A 19,847-nucleotide genomic window follows, 5' to 3' on the forward strand; every position below is an offset into this window, starting at 1 on the left:
ACCTGGTATTTTCACAAAATAATAAGTTCAAAGAGGTAAACTCAATTACCAATTATTGAGAAGGTAAACTCAATTGTTAATTAGTGTTGAGGCAGTAAACTCAAAAGACCCTATAATAAAATACTTTTTTTCTCTAAATTATGTCCAGATACATATCCCAGTCGAGACACTGTTTGGATATCATTAGACATAGAGACATCTTTCTTTCGTATATTAAAACCAGTAGCTACATAGACAAATAATGTCCAGATAGTATTATCATTGAAAAGGAATTGTGTGTGACAGGATAGACCAAAATGAGTATAAGGACCAACAAAAATGAGGGTTAAGAAATAACCGACGTTATAATCAGGGGTTAACAAAAACGGACCAAGGGTTTGAGGCGTCAAACCAAACTGGACTGACTAAAATCCCAACTTTTTCCTAACTAAAATAGTAGTTTTACTAGTTCATAATGTTTTTACATAACGGCGAATAAACTTGATAAGAACATAGGTAACATTTTAGCGTAACTAATATTTTGAATTGATTGGACACACCAACACAATCCAACCGCCTCAAACTAAATAGACCCAAATCAACCAAATCTTGAGTTGTTCAGCTGAAAAAAAGTGATCAACGACTGAACGATGTTCACCCCTTCTTATAGTGATCTACAGTAATTGTTTTACTAAGAACAACATTATAACTATTCAATGTTCAAATAACAGGATTAACGAAAATTGTTTTGATCAACTAGCTCTAGAATTTCATCAAAAAAAAAATAGCTCTAGAAATTTTCAACAAAAAAACTAGCTCTAGAAAAAAAATTTAAGGAGATGGCAAAGAGCAAATTAAGGTATAGCTTTTGCATACAACATCATAATTATCATGAATCTTAAACATATTCATACACCCAAAAGTCATACAAACTATGCGAGTCATTATTTATTATACCCTAATAACACAGAATCAATAAATGATGGATTTAACATCCACTGAATTGATCGTGTGAACCCCGGAATGGATGAACTTAAGCAAATCCGGAGTGTTGCTTCTTTGTAATTGTTATCATCTAAGTTTATTTTTGGTGTGAGTGTGTGATGTTATCATCTATGATGCAATTATTAGGGTATTGTTCGGCTTTCCGGCACAACATAATTTGTTGATCCTGTTAAATAGATGAACATACACTACCATCATAGAATAAAAAAACAATCAAATTTTCTTAAATTTGTCTAACATCAACATGTATATTCATAAAAAAAAACACAATAAAAAAGTTGCCCCAAAATTAACTGACAAATACAAATTACAATATCTCACATAAAATTACTAAACCTTCATCTCATTATCTCTGTAGACAAAGGCAAACAACAAAAAAAAAATATCTAAGAACGTCAAAGGAAAATTAACATCTATTTAAAAATATAAGAGTAGAGACAGAATGGAAAAATAGAGGAAAGAAGAAGAAGAAGATTTGAATCCTAAATTAGATATTCGATCCACTCTTTAGTTTTCTCTCACGCTGAAAACGCCTAAAACAAAGAAATTTAAAGAAGGAATAATGGTACTCATCTTAAGAAGTTGCTTAACTGTACAAGTGAAGAGTTATCTCGAGAAGTTGTTAAATTAGTGGAAGGAAATTCATTAGTAAAAATTTATCAACGAATATTTCATGAATGAGATTTATAATTGTAAATTATGCCAAGACAAAAAGATCTAGCTAATTTGTTACTTAAGTATAATTTTGATATGTCAGAAACGAATTCCATTGAAGGGACTAAATTGAACGGGTTCCTTTATCTCAAATCCTTGTTTCGATCCTTAATTCTCATTTATCTTAATTTCTCATTTGTATGGCCTATGTATTGATTTCTAGAAAACCAAAATTGAGTCCATTCTCCAAAAATCTATGTGTGCATGTTTTGCATATATTCTCTTGATGTTTTGTGAGATACTCCAAATTCAGTCACTTTGAGATGATACAAAAATTTCAAAATCCCCACCAACTACTAACCAGTTAGTAGTGCATCTATTTTGCAATACGAAAGTTTTAGATTTGATCCCATGAAAGTATAAATTGAGGATTGATGTATTAATGCCTTTGTAATGACTGTCTAGTCAATAGCTAAGAAATAAGAAAAAAAAAATCTCAAAATCACCTGATATTCATATCTAGACTTCAAACGTAAACTACGTGATCTATAACCTCCTATTCCAACATTTGTTATATTTTAATGTTGTAATCAAACCATTGACTTAATGATATAAAAATAACACTGGTTCTGTTCTTTATAAAATTATAATTTAATTTTCCACTTTAATTTATCATAATATAATATAAGAATTAAATTCAGATCAAATGGAAGAGAACATGAGTCATTTAGATTGGTCGAGAAAGGAAAACAGACGGCCTTGTGAGAGTTTGACTTTTTCAGGAAGATTTCCGGTTTAGATCGGATGATGATAACGACTCATTGGGCTGTATGACTAGATCAACATTTCCATACTTATCGTTTTAATTTTTCAACCTCTGTTCTCATGTCTTCCCCGTCGTTCATAATACTTTTACACGGATGAAAATAACGGGGTTTACTACTTTTACAGATTAGTAGTTTACACGTCGTTAGTCGTTACATATCCATACTTCCATACTTATCGTTCCCGTAGTTGTATTATGTAAACGATGTATGGAAGTAAGAATTTGTTTATGATGGGGCCGTATGACACGAGAACGAACTCATATTTGCAGCAGTACAAGTAGCAGTTTATAATACTTTTACAAATTTATAAGTCTTTTTAGGTAATAAACCATTTAAATTTGAGAGATGTTAGAATCACAAAAGATTTTGACGAAAAAATGTTCCCAGCTGATGTGGTGGTTGTGATTTTCATCTCTCAACGGTCTAGATTTGGTCAAAGTTTGAAACCACACCCGCCACATCAGTTGAGAACCTTTTTTGTCTAAATCTTTTATAACTTTATCGTAACCCTTTAAATTTTCATCATAAAACTAAATCACATGGGCATTATGCAATAATGTTATTTTTGTGATGATAATTTCTTAGATATGAAAATCAAGATTGTTATATTAATTGGTTAGACCAAGGAATTCATGTGTATCATAAGAATCTTGAGAAAAAATAAATTAATATTTCGAAAAAAAAATTAATTTCGACCAAGGAATCAAAACAGATGTGAGCCAAACACTAGACCAAACTTTAATTAGGTGTTGATTCTGGTTTTGACGAATGGGAAGTAATTGGACCTAGGCTCAACTTTTGTGAAATGTTTTTGTTTTATTGACCAATGTTAGAGAATTTAAGTTCAAATTAATTAATGGTGTGTTTGGATGATAGAATCGCGGATTCATGAATTCAAATAATATTTTTTAGTTTGTCTGATAACTAATAAGAATTCTATGATATATTATTATTTGAGTATTTTTAAACGCTTCTTTAAAAAAAATATTGAAGAAATTTTGTTTTCGAAACTCATTTTTTGTCAAATACATTCGAGAACCCTTCGTATTCTTCATAATTTTTTTTTCGATAATTTTTTTCGTAACTAAATCTTTTTCTCAAAAATAGTTTTCCCCGAAAGTTTTTTTCCTCGAAAAACCTTTTTCCCGCAAAAAAACAAAAAATAAAAAAAAATCTCGAATAATTTTTTTTTTCGAAAATCATTTTTTTGCGATAACCGAGATTTCATGAAACCTCTTTTCACGAAAATTGATTTTTTTTCTCTCGAAAGATGATTTTTTTTCGATAACAATTCGGAAAAAAACGGTGTTCATGAAGTAAATAAGCTTTCAGGAAATTTCAGTTACCTGAAAACGATTTTCGATAAAAAAAATTTCGAGAAACAAAAACGAGATTCTGGTGGAAAAAATGTTTTCAAGGAAAAATATGTTTTTGGGAATAAAAATCGAATTTCGGGGAAAAAAAAATTATTTGTAGAAGAATTGGTTTTCGGAGGAAAAAAACAGTTTCGGATAAATCAGATTTTGGGAAAAAAACATTTTTCGGAAGAAAAAAAATAGATTTTTTGAAGGGAAAAATTATTTTTGGGGAATTTTGTAAAAGAAAATATATTTTTTTATTTTAAGTTTGAAATCTAGATTTTTTAGTCCAAAATCCCAACAAATCTTAGGGAGTAGGGTGGGATTTTAGTCCAATACAAATTTTAAAATTAAAATTCCTTAGGATTCAAGAGCCTTAAAATTTTTGGTAGTAGTCAAATAGACGAGGGATCCTTGAATCCTACCAGATCTCACTTTCAATAAGAATCCTAGTTAGAAATCTTGCAACCAAACACACTATAAGTAAATGTTGACTTTGTATTCTGTGAAGTCTCATTTTTGTGGATGGGAAAAACAAGATTGTTATGGGTCTGTTACAACTTACAAGGCTGTTACAATGAATGCCATTAGTTTTTTTTTTTTTTTTTTTTTTTTTTTTGTTGAAATGAATGCCATTAGTAACTCTTTAGGAAAGCTTATTTGTTCAGAGAAAAAGGAAAAAACAGATGGCCGATACAATTGGAGCACATGGAAAAGAAAGAAGAAGAGGAGGGTTTTATGCGTTGGGTATTTGAGCAAGTACTCCATCAATGTTTTGATTGTCCAATCAGCTTTTATAATTCAGGAGGCCTAATGGTACTTGTAGCCCCACTACATTGTCTGTTCACATGTAGAGAAATAAACCCCTACCCATTCTGACTAAAATAGCCCTCATTTTATCAAATATTTTCTTTTCTTACCAAAATCCGTGGATGGACATTGTAGTAATATCTGCGTTATTGGTTTCAGACATTTCAAATGTTTGTGTTATTCATATTTAGACATTTCAAATGTTGTTAATTATCTATAATATAATTCGTTTGAGACATTTTAAATGTCCTAAAAATGTATGTGTTATTCAATTAAGACACCTCAAATGCGTCTAAATATTTATTCGTAGACATTTATTTCGTATAATTATAAAATAACATTATTATTAAAATATTATTATATTTTAATTATAAAATATCAATAATATTAGATATATTTCTTTGTCTCTCTCTACTTCTTCTCCTTCTTCTTTCTCGAAACCTTCTGCTGGAGTGGTATTTATCTTGAAGACCTGCTAAAAAATTCTTCACCTCGTCGAACTCGGAATTCATTTCCTCGTCGAGCTCGGGAATCTCTCTTCGTCGCTCCAAAATCTCTCGCTCTGAACTTTTAGGTTTGTTCTATTTCCCAAATAGAACAAACTGTTTAGGGATAATTTGGGCACCCCAAAACCTAAGGTATTTTTCAGAAGGCACCCCAAGATTTTGGCGCAACTTCTAACATTTTCGCACATAATCCGAATTCTTGGCAGAGTTTTTTCACACCTAACTTAATGCTACAATTTTGATCCATTCCCTACGGGAAAGTCGTAGCAACCGCCCACCAGTTGCTATGCCTATCAAGCCGTAGCCAAAAGATGCTTTTCAAATTTCAGACGAGGTGCCTGCCAAGCACATTTAACACGGGCGCATGCGTAGCAGGTGCATACATAGTTTATAGTTGTTGGTCGGCATTGCCTACGGCCAAAAGATATCTATAGCAAAATGGTGACTAGTAGCTACGGTTCTTGAAGTCCATAAAAAGGGTCGTAGCTAAAGCCTGCCCGTTTTGTAGTGAATTGTACAACATTGTCACATATATCCACGTATGTCCAAAAAGTCAAAAAAAAAATATTTTTGAAATATTGATGAAAGTATTTTAAATAATAATAATATCAACTATACATTTTGTCTATAGACTCGGTATCTTGAAATGTCCACGTGACATTTAATCTATGGACCAACGAAATGTCGCAAGACATTTTGTTTATAAACTCAATGTCTTGAAATGTGTATAAAATATTTACAAGACATTTTGTCCAGGAATGTCCATCCAAATCCCTATCTACCACCCCATGGCCCTCCTAACGCAATATTTGTTTTGATTCGAAATGAAAAATGATTTAAAATTTAAATTGGTCTTAGTTAGATATCAGAATGTTTGTTTTTGTGTAACTAGTTAAGAGACTAATTCATACTGATTTGGGGGGTCATCTGATGGTTATATAATTAGGAGGCTCCAACAACAAAAAAAGAAAATCATTTTTTTGATTCAGCACTCACACTAGTTACTTACTTTCACAATTACCTTTTATCCTTACTCGGCCTTTTGAACGAAGAATTGCTTATCATATGAGAAAACGGAAATAACTACTCTATTCAACTTACCTAGATATTTTTTTATGGGCCAGCGCTTTGGGGAAAGCTAAATAATTTCCCGGGTATATGTAAAATTTTGAAAATCTTCCGGGGAACAATATTTTATGGGGAAATTTTCCACCTCACCTCTCTCTCACCACCTCACCTCTCTCTCTTCTCTGACAAGGTCGCCGGCCGAAAATTTTTTCTGGCCGGCGACTTTTAAACCTAAAAATAAAAAAAAAACTTTTTGCTCTCTCCTCTTTCTCTAGAACTCTTTTTCTTTTCTCCTCTCTCTCTCTAGATCTAGAGAGAGAGAGAAGAAGAAAAAAAAGAGTTTTTGAGTGAGAGATGAGAGAGATCTTTTTCTTTTTTTTAGTTTGAAGGTTGTCGGCCGGAATTTTTCTGGCCGGCGAATTTTGCCGGAGAAGACAATGAGGTGGCGAGAAGGTGAAGTGGAGAGAGAGTGATGTGAGGTGGAGGGAAGTGAGATGGAGGTTTTTATTTCCCTCTAACAAGTTACAAAATGAAATTATCAAACAAAGTTGATCAATTTTTGACCAAGTCTTCACACCCTGGAAACTATTTTGCTTTCCCCAAAGCGCTCGCCTTTTTTATGTTATCATATGAGAAAGTAGTGTTGCTTATCGAGCGGACCCAACGTAGGATTGGCTACAGAATACGAGCCAATCTAACTTGAGTTTTATCTTGGTCTTATGATGGGCCACGATCTAAGTCTTACAGGCTGATTATAGCTATTATGGCCCAACCCAATCAAAGGCCCCACTCAAAGGCTGCATTTGACAAAGCTGGATGTGCCCTTGAAATCAATAGTCATATTCAAATTTTTTTTGCAAATGCAATCGAACGGCTATACAGGGGGGTTTACACATTTTACCCCCAAGACCCCAACTAACTATTACTTTCATCTCCCTCTTCACCACCACTCCTTCGAACGTTGTTTAAAAGAAGAAATAAGAGATGGAAGAGAGAGAGAGAGGACGCATAGAAATAGAATATAGAACTAAAGATGGAGATGGAGATGGATATGTTGGTCAAAAATGGAAGGGTGGAGAGGAAGTGAAGATGGCGATTTGAAACTGAAATGCCAAAATTTTATTTATGTTAAAGTATAGGGTTTGACCAAAGTATGTAAAGTAGGGGTGGGAATCGGTCCGGACCGGTCGGTATCGGACTCTAACTTCATCGAACCGGTCGACTCGGACATAAACTGTTGGCGACCACCTATTTACTCGGGCGGACTCGGACGGTCACCCTCAAGAATTCTTTGTCCATTGACCGTCCAAGACTGTTTATTTTACCGGTCCAGTCGGACACCGGACGGTCTCGGTCCGGACTTTCCAACAAATTTACTTAATTTAGAACTTTATTTTTATTACCACAAAAAAAATTACTTACAAATGAGGATGTTTAGCCCAAGAAATCAAAAGTAAATATAAAAAAGAAAAAACACAGTTGATCATCATTTGACAAGACATAATTAAGCCATGCACTAATGTTTGGTCTTCCAGAGGACTATATGACTATAGCCAACGATCATCATATATTCATATGTCTATAAAATTCAACGGTCAACTTCTAAAAATGAGGACAGTTTAGTCGGTCAACCTATTCGGTCACTCGTACCGGTCGGTCAGCGGTCGGTCCTTCGACATAGAATTTTGACCGTGACCGTCCGCCAATTCTTTCGGGCCGGTCGGACACTGACCGTTATGACCATCGGGTGTCCATGGACACTTTTTATCTCGGTCGAACGGGTCGGATAGCGGTCTTCCGGATCTTTTTCCACCCCTAATGTAAAGTCTCCAACAGTCCAGCTACAAGCCTACAACTAAGATGCCTGAACGCATCTCCAGGCAACCAACCGTTACGAATGGAAGCGGTTCAAATCGGTGGGTAAAACGAGGATAAAGTAGTACTGACATGTGGCATCAGATTATGTGAACGTGCAAAGACGAGTCGTTTTCAACTGATTTCTGCTCGTAATCGCCAGCTGTTCCTCTTTCATTACAACTAGACAGTGGACCCCACTTGCCTGAATAAGTGGTGGGGACCAATTAACCGTACGGTACCCCAACGACAATCTCTTTTCACAACCTAATCTACTGAGATTCTTCATCGAGATGCGTAGTAGATAAACATCAAACGGTTGACCTGAGTGGGCGCTGACATGAGAGTCAGTGAAATTGGCCCTGTAATAAGGCACCGACCCGGAATATGATATATGGGTCGGTCCAGCTAATCTGACTGTTCAGTCACCAATACGCGTCACATCTCGTGTATGTCTATAGAGTGTTTGCTTTAAAGCTTAAGTTACGTACCGTATGCCATGTCATCTTGTATTCGTTTTGGTTCTAGCCATGTCATTTTATAAGTAATATATATATCACGTGTGGAATAAGGAGATTGTTTGGGGATAAGATCTAAAAACGCCAGCGCTTTGGGAAAAGCTAAGTAATTTTCGGAGTTTGAAATTTTAAAGGGAATCTACAAAATTTTGAAAAGTTTTCGGAGAAACATATTTTATTGGGAATATGGTTCAAAATAAAAAAAAACTCTCCCCCTCACCTCCCGCCACCTCACCTCACCTCCCTCCACCTCATCTTCTCTCTCCACCTCATCTTCTCTCTCTCTCTCTTCAACAGGCCAGATCCTTCAACAGACCGGTTCCGGTCTGTTGAAGAACAGACTGATCTGTTGAAGAACAGATCGAAACTCCGACGAAGGGAAATCCCTTCGCCGGAGTTTTTAGAGAGAGAGAGAGCGAGTGAAAAATTATTATTATTTTTTTTTTTTCATGGTCGCCGACCGGACAATTTTTCGACCGGCGACCTAATCGGAGAAGAGAGAGAGAAGATGAGGTGGAGAGAGAAGATGAGGTGGAGGGAGAGAAGTGAGGTGGAGAGAGAGAGAGAGCTGAGGTGGAGAAGCTATTTTGTTTTCCCCCTAAATAAAATTGTCAAACAAAATTGACCAATTTTTGACCAAGTCTTCACACCTCGAAAACTATTTAACTTTCCCCAAAGCGCTGGCCATCTAAAAATGATAGTCTTTAACAGAGAAAAGCATCAGCTATGATTAAGTTCATGTGAGACTCAGTGAGAGTATTCTCACACATTCCTCACATGGAGCATATTTTGTGTTTCACATGTCTATTTTTTTTCGTGTGACGTAGAGTGGGTATGATTTTTAAACTTATAATGTGTGGGTCTAGGTCTCATATCATATTAAATATACAAAATCAATTGGTAATGATTGGAGATGGCCTATATTTTATACATATATATATATATATATATATATATAAATATTTCTTTTTTTGTTGGAAGTTACATTTTTATATTTTTGGTTGTCAGATTATCCCTCCTCCATGGACCATGGGAGACCATTCTCACATAAGCCACCCAAAATCTAAAACTTAGATTCGCACTTAAATTTTTTACAATTTTGTAAAAAAAAAGTTTCTCTAAAAGCATCTCCACTGGGAAAATTTAAGAAACGTTCTCCAGTAGCGCACTTTATTAGACACTCTATGATGATTTGAAAACATTTATTATAGAGTCACTCTACAATTAAAGTGTCTTCTCAAGTTTTTCTAAAGGAGACCTCATCGAAATTTAAATCAATAAAAAACTTACGCTTTTATCTACTTTTTCCTTATAAATTTTAAGAGCGACATGTGTATCAATATAGTTACTGACACTTGCAAACTATGATATCCACAGTTTGTCTTGAGTGTCCCAGACGCTCTTAGAAAACATAATATTAATTAACACTCAATAACTTTTACTGATTGTCCTGTTGGAGATGATCTAAAGATGTGGGTCACAAACGGATTCTGAATCAAATAAAAATGGTGGGGGTTTTTTTTATGAGGAAAAAAAATGGTGGTTTTGGAATGTCAAAACGTTATAAGTGAATCTTTTACGTTTTTAAAATGTTCGACGTTAAGAAATGGTTTGATGTTAAAAACTCGTTCAGTATGTCTTGAGGTTTGTTTGGGTTGATTTGTGGAGATTTTCACTAGAAATAAAATCTTTTACCATATACTTTGATCGTGATGTCAAAGTGTTATTGAGGCTTGGGGCGACACATTTCTCAAACTAAAACGTCTCTCGATACCATTTCTTTCAAATTGTGTTAGGTCATATGGTATTTGCATCAACATAGCCGGTGTGTGTCTTCCACTAGCACATCAATGTCATGGTATATTTTATCTGGTGGACTGCAAAATGTGCCATTTTTAAACTCGAGTACGACTTTCAAGCTCTGACTTTTGAGCCCCCTGCAGACTGTTTTTTCGTTTTCTTTTTCCTGACTTTGACCTTTTTGACAATGCAATTCTACTTTTCGGCTTGAATCTCAATTTTGGGTGGAAGCCGCTCATTATTGTAACGTTGGGCACATGATGTATAAAATGATATAACAGTCTTCAAGAGTTCAAATGTATAAGGTAAGAGTGTAGTATATAGGACCTCTTCACTAGTGTCAGACTACACTTGATGTATAGTCAAGAGCCAAGTATAAATATAGTATTAGCGCCCAATTTAAACATTTACAACAACCTTTAAGTACGTGACAAAAATTCAAATTGTAGAGAAAATGCACCCAATGTGTATATATAAGTTGGATGCTTACAAACTTAGTTGAATAATTTAGAACTAAAAGTCTTTGCCACAAAAAACTTAAGAATTTCAAATATTATACATAAACCAAATTAATTTTCTTTGCTAATAATTCTTTTTTTTTTTTTTTTTTTGTTGAACTCTTTGCTAATAATTCCTAGTATAAGGAAATGAGACAAAGGGATAGATGAAGCCCTAAAGTAATGATGGTTTCACCCACGTTTTCTAATTGGGGACCCAAGTGATAGGTTAAAGCCAATCTTATCTGTTTTTGGGTCCCCTTATTAGGGCAAGACTCGTATGATTGTATCACCCACGATTTCTACTAATAGTACTAACCATATGTATTATCCATTTTGTTATGTTCGACTAATTTTGGTTCATAGTAACACGGTGAGCACATTTGAGCCAAGATAACCCTAATTCCCTAATGGTGGAGGTTTTTTTATGTAGATTGTCGCGGAAGCGTAAAAGTAATGGAATCCACCATTGTTATTAAACTAAGAGTTAATTCCTATATGGCCCCCTACTTTGTGACCAGCTTCCTTTATGGCCCCCAAATTTCTGTAAATTCAGATATGACCCCCTATTTTCATGGAAATGTCACAACTACCCTTCCCATTAATATATTTTCAAAATAAAATTAAAAACAAAAACCTAAATTCCACCTCACTTCCCTCTCCAACTCACCTCTCTCTCTCTCCAAGTCAGCACTCTCATGAAGGTCGCCAGCCGGCGACCTTCAAACTTAAAAAAAAAAAAAAATTTTTTTTTTTCACTCACCTCTCTCTCTCTCTCCAATCAGCACTCTCATGAAGGTCGCCGGCCGGAAAATTTTCCGGCCGGCGACCTTCATACTTAAAAAAAAAAAAAAAAAAAAATTTTTTTTTTTCACTCATCTCTCTCTCTCTCTCTAAAAATTCCGGCGGAGGGGGTTTCCCTTCGCCGGAATCTGGTCTGTTGAAGAACAGACCAGATCGGCCTGTTCTTCAACAGACCAGTTCGGTCTGTTCTTTAAGAATGAAGCGAATTATACAGCTCTAACACCTCTGGTTTCTGGAAAGAGCAGCTTTAGTTCACCCACAAAGGAAATCCATTAGTCATGGATCTTTACATTACTCTTGGCTTCAAACTTACCACAGATGTCGTCGTTTAGCTTCTGCTTTAACCAAAAACTCCATCGGACCTGGCAAAACTGTAACCTTCATTCCAACTTAACTTTCATTTTCTTTTCTTTTCTTTTTTCATTCATTATTTTGAGCTTACTCTTTTCAATTAGGAACAAGTTCTAATTGTTTTTATGGGTTTTCTTTATTTTGATTGTTTAATCAAGAATATACAATCAGATTATGATATTGTTGATCAAGATTAATTTGGGTACTCATTTATTGTTGATCTTTTGAGGTTTGATATTATCTATCTGAATTTGAAAATTTGGAATTCGTTTTCATCCGAACACCATACTTCCAATCTGGATATATTGATTTTGAATTTGTTATATGATGTGTCAAAACAATCTAGGTTTTTGATGAAGTTATTCTTGATTTCTGTTGGACTTTATTAGAAAGCTTATATATGGTCTAGAAACTTTGGGTAGTCCCAGATGGTCCATGGTATTATGATAATGTCTATAGACTGCTTGCTATTCCACTATGATAAATGTCCATGGTATTATGATAAATGATTGATGGATCCCCCTCAATTCTTTCAAGAGCAAAACTCCTCAATAGAATCACAAGAAGAAGAACAGCTTCCTCTATGTTGTTTTCTGGTATAAAGGATCCTTCAATTTGATAACGAAGGTTTGGAGGACTAGCATCAGTACCACCATAAAGAAGAAAAATGGCAAACTCCTTATGTATTCTCGCAGTAGTCTCTGCATCAAGGTTCCAATCATGAAGAAGGGCACGCCGATATGATGAGATTGCTTCATGGGGATCACCGGCAAGTCTCCATAATTCTGGAAGCAATTCGACTACCTTGTTTAGAGTCTCATGTAATTTACTACCCGCTTCAAAGTTTGAAAGAACAGACCGAACTGGTCTGTTGAAGAACAGGCCGATCTGGTCTGTTCTTCAACAGACCAGATTCCGGCGAAGGGAAACCCCCTTCGCCGGAATTTTTAGAGAGAGAGAGATGAGTGAAAAAAAAAATTTTTTTTTTTTTTTTTAAGTATGAAGGTCGCCGGCCGGAAAATTTTCCGGCCGGCGACCTTCATGAGAGTGCTGATTGGAGAGAGAGAGAGGTGAGTGAAAATTTTTTTTTTTTTTTTTTTAAGTTTGAAGGTCGCCGGCCGGAAAATTTTCCGGCCGGCGACCTTCATGAGAGTGCTGACTTAGGGAGAGAGAGAGAGAGAGATGAGTGGTGGAGAGGGAAGTGAGGTGGAATTTAGGTTTTTGTTTTTAATTTTATTTTGAAAATATATTAATGGGAAGGGTAGTTATGACATTTCCATGAAAATAGGGGGCCATATTTGAATTTACAGAAATTTGGGGGCCATAAAGGAAGCTGGTCACAAAGTAGGGGGCTATATAGGAATTAACTCTTAAACTAAACTAACGAAATAAAACTGATGAAATAACGACAAAAGCAATAAAACGATAAACTTGATTAATAATAAACGATAAACTTGATTAACAATAAACTTCATTCATAATATTCTCTGATCTGAATAACAAGGACAGACCTGACTTCCTTTTATAGGAACTTAGAAACTTCTAGATAGACTCAAATTAGGATTCCTAAATATCAAAAATACTCAAACATAGAAACTTCTAAACCTAGACTTAGTAGGAAATATTAAAACATGGAAACTCCTAGACTCTAACCTAATGGGCTCGACCATGAGGCCCTCTAACTAGTTCGGCCGTGAGGCCCATCTTGATGGTCTCCATCATACTCCCCGACCGAGAACGAACTTGCCCTCAAGTGAGACTCAACAATGCAATCCTTAATTCCCACTTCGAGCGAATAGTGCATTGGGGTTGAAGGACACCCACTTGGACGAAATCACTAGCTTCAATCTCATACTGCAAAGAATCTTGCAAAAATAAATGTAGGAAAGAAACTTCCAACAAATTGCAACATCTCCCGTCATCTTTTAATTTGATGAAGAAGATCACAAACACCACATAATACTTTATTGAAAAATCAACCTTGAATTTCTTCACTTGAACGATCTTCCCACGTTCATCTTCGTGTTGCTTATAAACCAAACTCGAATATGGCTTAATCAAATCTAAACTAGAATGAACTGACCTTTTCAAGCTAAAAGAGGATAATTCACTTTGTTCTTCTTTTTCCTCCGTCGTTGAGAAAATTTTATTCTTTTTGTCAAAAACTTCTTCTTCAATACCAACGAACACGGTGACCGAAATAACATTCGAGAACTGTCTACTGGATTCAATCTTTGTTTCCACATATGAAAAAATTTCATCTAAAGGAAGAAAAACATATCTAAAGATGTTTTTCAATGTAGTCCAATCGTCGACGAATTTTTTTCCTTGATCAATGAGTCTCCATTGCATCTCGTTGAATTTTTCATAGACTCTTTTAGACAAGTGTTGTTCGATGACAAAAACCTTATCTTCGTCATGGACTTCTTGGTTTATAAACCAATCTTCCATCTGTTGAATCCAAAAATCTATATGATATTGATAATCAAACATAGGAATTTTGGAATCGACATTAATTTTGTTTTGATCTTTTCGATCAACATAGAGTTGTTGTGCATCTCTTAAAGGATCCCAACCTAAACGCGGAAGATTATTCCAACATTCAAGATGAGAAGTATTTAAAAAAAAATTATCTGTTCCCAGATTCTTAAAGCTCTGAATACCAGCTGATGTAGATTGTCGCGGAAGCGTAAAAGTAATGGAATCCACCATTGTTATTAAACTAAACTAACGAAATAAAACTGATGAAATAACGACAAAAGCAATAAAACGATAAACTTGATTAATAATAAACGATAAACTTGATTAACAATAAACTTCATTCATAATATTCTCTGATCTGAATAACAAGGACAGACCTGACTTCCTTTTATAGGAACTTAGAAACTTCTAGATAGACTCAAATTAGGATTCCTAAATATCAAAGATACTCAAACATAGAAATTTCTAAACCTGGTTCTGCCAGACAAAACGGGTAGATATCGGCGACATTGAAGGCAATCCTTAGTTCCCACTTTGCTCGTGATTTGCCGAAAAGTTGAAGAAGACAAATATTGACCATAGGACCAAATATAATCGGAATCGTATGATGCCAAGATACTCGTAAAAGCAGTAGTAGTGCATAAAAGTCTAATAAATTGCGACATCTTCCATCATCTTTTAATTTGACGAAGAAGACCACAAATACCACATAATTCTCTATGGAAAAATCAACCTTGAATTTCTGCATCCAATTCGTCACTTTTTCAAAAATAGTTATAAATATCATCCCACGTTCATCTTCGTGGAGTTTATTAACCAAAGATCTACCAATAACTGGTAACCTAGTTACTTCCCAAGCCAATATATCAAAATAACTGATCTTGGTGGATGCAGTAATCTGGTTTTCAAAAGATAACGTAACAAAACTCATAGTTTCATTGACCTCTTCTAGAGGTGGAGATAAAGATGGACTAGGGAATATTTTATGATTCGAAACCACGATTTTTTCTTCCGGGATTATACGTGGATCAAATAAATAATTCGGACTTGTGTTATTCAATTGAATTCCTTCTTCTTTTGTCGATTTTTCTTCCCCAGTCATTGAAAAACTAATATCTTTTTTATCAAGAATCTTTCCTTTAACCGTAATGGACACGGTGGGCGAAGGAGTTTCAGAAAATTTTCTCGATTCGATTTGAGATTCTTCATAAGAGAAGTATTCATCTAAAGGGAGAAAAACATATCGAAAAATACTTTTCACTTGATTCCAATCATCTATGAACGATGTGCCTTGATCAATGAGTCTCCATTGCATCTCGTTAAATTTTTCATAGACTCTTTTAGACAAGTGTTGTTCGATGACAAAAACCTTATCTTCGTCATGGACTTCTTGGTTTATAAACCAATCTTCCATCTGTTGAATCCAAAAATCTATATGATATTGATAATCAAACATAGGAATTTTGGAAACGACATTAATTTTGTTTTGATCTTTTCGATCAACATAGAGTTGTTGTGCATCTCTAAAAGAATCCCAACCTAAACGCGGAAGATTATTCCAACATTCAAGATGAGAAGTATTTAAGAAAAAATTATTTGTTCCCAGATTCTTCAAGCTCTGAATACCAGCTGATGTAGATTGTTGCGGAAGCGTAAAAGTAATGGAATCCACCATTGTTATAAACTAAACTACTGAAATAAAGATGATAAAATAACGATTAAACGATGAATAAACGAAGAACAACTGAAATAATTAAAGAAGAAGATGCAATCAAGGAGATTTTGTATTTGATAATTCAATTCGATACCTAACAAGACAGACCGGACTTCTCTTTTATAGAGATTAGACTTTCCTAGATAGACACAAATAAGGACATAAGTAAACTATTAAAGATACTTTCCTTGATTGCTAGGACTCTAAACATGGAAACCCCAAATACTAAATTCTGGAAACTACGCTAATGTAGTAACCTGGCCGTTAGGCCCACTATTAGTCTGGCCGAGAGGCCGACTAGGTGGATGGCCGCCATCATTTTTGTTTCTCAATCAAATATTAGCTCACCTTTCATCAACGTACAATTGCAACAAACACAATATGTCGATGGCAAAAGGAATATCGAAAATTAGAGAAGATTGATAAATAAAAGTATGACGAAAGATAACTTTTTTTTTATAGAAACTTCTCATCCGTTAAGATGGTCGTGAAATTATTATTTAATAAAATTGACACATCAAAGGAGAGTGAAAAGAAAAAATGGGATAAAAACAACAATATAAATAATTTTAACTCAAATGTATTCATTGGTCTGTTGTTTAATAAAATTGGGGGACATAAATATGAACTCAAAATAATTGTCATGATACACTTAAATTAATTATGAAAAACTAATTAAGTGGTAGATTTTATTCTCTTTACAGGGCCTATTGCGCCTTATTATTAACTTGATAATTATCATTAGCAAATGAACTCTATTTCCTTTTTAAACAATTACCACTTACACCATTATCACATGCACAAACGGCGGGTCCTTCTCTTATATACAATTAATTAATCACATTCCAATATAGTTTACATTAAGGATGCTACTATATGCAACTTCAGTTTTGCTAAAGACAACTATTAGACAAAAATAACTAAATAAAACTAACAAAAATATTGTCCTAAATTGCTAAACAACAAACACCAACACTAAAAACCAAGTATAACCGAATTTCTCCTCCATTCTATACACAACTCTAAAACAAAATAACTAAATAAAATTAATTGAATTTCGTCTTAAATTGGTAAACCCAACACTAAAAGAAAAAAAAAAATCAAATATAATCGAATTTTTTCTCAAAATTCAAATTTCTATTACCATAATTAGTTATTCATAAATAAAATATATTCGAACATTAAACTAAGAAGTTAACCAAATATTAACAAATAACAAAAAAAACAAATATATATTTTCAAAAAAAAAATCCAACTGATATTGTTCAACAAAAAAAATCCAACGGTTATATTTTCAACAAAAAAAATCCCTGAGATATTCATAAAATCATACTACATAAAATCACTATGTATATTTTTAAGCTTAGTTTAAACCTTAATAATGTATGTTTCATAAAATCATGCTGCATAAAAATAATGTATATTTTTTTTAAAACCTATAACACTATTTTTTTTAGATAATACTAATACAACCAATTTTATTTTTGTTTAATAATTTAATAAAGGAAAAAATTGTGTCAATTAAATAATTTTGGGAAGTTAACATAGTTGTATTTAGAAATCTAAGTTTCAAAAAATTATTTGCTAGATAAAACCAATAAATCGATCTCTGGTGTTTTTTAGCAATTTAATAAAAAATATATGGTTGTGTCTAGCAAATAGCTTTATGAAGCAATTATACAGCTTCATTTAGCATTTGTCTACATTAATATCTTTTTTTGTTAGCAAGACATTAATATCTAAATATATGTACATAATCGGTCACTAGTTATAGCTTGTCTACAATAAATCAATAATTTGGTTCCAAACTTAAGTACGGGCGATAACTATATAACAATGATTTGAAATAAAGTTGAGTTAGAGTCTCGAATTGGCTCAATAAATATTTACGGGAAAAGGCATTCCTTCACAAGCAAAGGTGTAGAGGCGAATCTAAGAACTTTCAGGCTAGCTACTGGAGTGCCGGGCTAAATGAAAGTAAGTAATCGCGTATGGCTTTATATCAATCCGTAAAATACTCTTTAGATACTTTTATATATATATATATGGTTCACGTGCATGCCTCGAATTCCAAGGTAATAAGTGGTATGAATTATAATAGATTGATCGTTTACTTTTTTCTGTCAATTGTTTTTTAATGGTATCATATGTTTTCACCTGATTAATTTTTAGGATTTGGTTGTCTTTTGTATATAATGGTAGGGATCTCTTTTGACTTAGATGATTCCACTAGTAACTTATGTGGTTTAGGACATGTCAAAAAGACCTGGTCGATCGTCTTTCTTTTCCTATACATACATGTGTTTGAACTTAATTAGGTCGTTCTCGCTTATGTTTAAGTTTCATATGGACCTCAAACTACTTTGTATTTTCTAAAAAGAAACAACATTCGAATTTTGTTATCTCCTGGTAAGAGTTATACAAACATATCAATACTCAGTGGGCTTCAGGAGCACTTTCTCTTAGACTTACAATTTTTAATATGTGATATACACGAGAGTAAACTATGAATCAAATTGAGATTAATTTAATCGAGATTGAAATGGTTTCAATAGATATATTTGTAAAGAGTTATTAGAGTTGTCTCCTTCATTGAAAGATCAACATGTGCTAGCTAGCTTATTCTATTTGATAAATAAAATGTATTTATTACATGTGTTTTGATGCCTTTCACTTCTTCACATGCATTCAACATCATATAATTAAACTCCAAAACATTCATATATATTACGCGTAAATGGGAAAATGTATCATTCCTTATATTTTCCTCAAAGGACCGAAATAATAAAAACACCGGATATTATAAACATCGTATGAAAATCATACTAATGTGATACATACATAAATTTGCAATAACCCCTTCTTGGACAAGGAGAGGAGTGGTAAACCTGTCTCTCTTTCTCTTTTGGACTGGGTGCATTGCAAAATAAATAAATAACGTAAAAAAATATAAAAGGACTAAATAGGAAAAGAAAAATAGAAAAATAGGCTTACGAGCAAACTAATGAAATGTTAGGGCTTCTCTTGCCATTAGCTGATATTTCACTAACTAGTGATCGAATATCAATATCCTAGTTTTTTTTTCCTTCTTGCTTGTTTGAAATCAAGCCTAGTTCAAATGTTATGACTCTTTGCACTTTCTTTTGAGCGTGTAAAGGCATAACTCATGTTAGGTTAAGACAATGATGGATATCAACTTAGAATGTTAGGCGATACCCTAAACTTTAAACCCTACGGGTGAAATTGCCTACAGCATGTCTAGTTCTTCGATAATAATAATAATATAATTGGTGGTTATTAATTATTTATAAAATACTATTACGTGAAACATGTTCGTTAAGAAATTGAAGACAACAAAATCTACAAATAAAAGTGAAGATATCAAAATGAATTTAGGTGGCAATAAACTTTCCAACACAAAAAAGAAAAGTATAAATGAACTTATAATATGATTATGATGGATGACAAGAATTTTACTAATTCAGGCCCAACGTATAAGTTTATCCGTAAGAAACTAGAACCAAATTCCTGTGTGAAGAAGGTGCCCCTGTTTTTGCTATAGGCGCCACCTTAGATGAAGGTACCCAAAAAAGTTTTTGGTTACTTCATGGAAAATGAAGG

The sequence above is a fragment of the Eschscholzia californica genome, unplaced genomic scaffold, assembly GCF_041429995.1.
Source record: "Eschscholzia californica isolate CP2 unplaced genomic scaffold, dmEscCali1.0.p SCAF_6, whole genome shotgun sequence".
In the NCBI taxonomy this organism is placed as follows: Eukaryota; Viridiplantae; Streptophyta; class Magnoliopsida; order Ranunculales; family Papaveraceae; genus Eschscholzia; species Eschscholzia californica.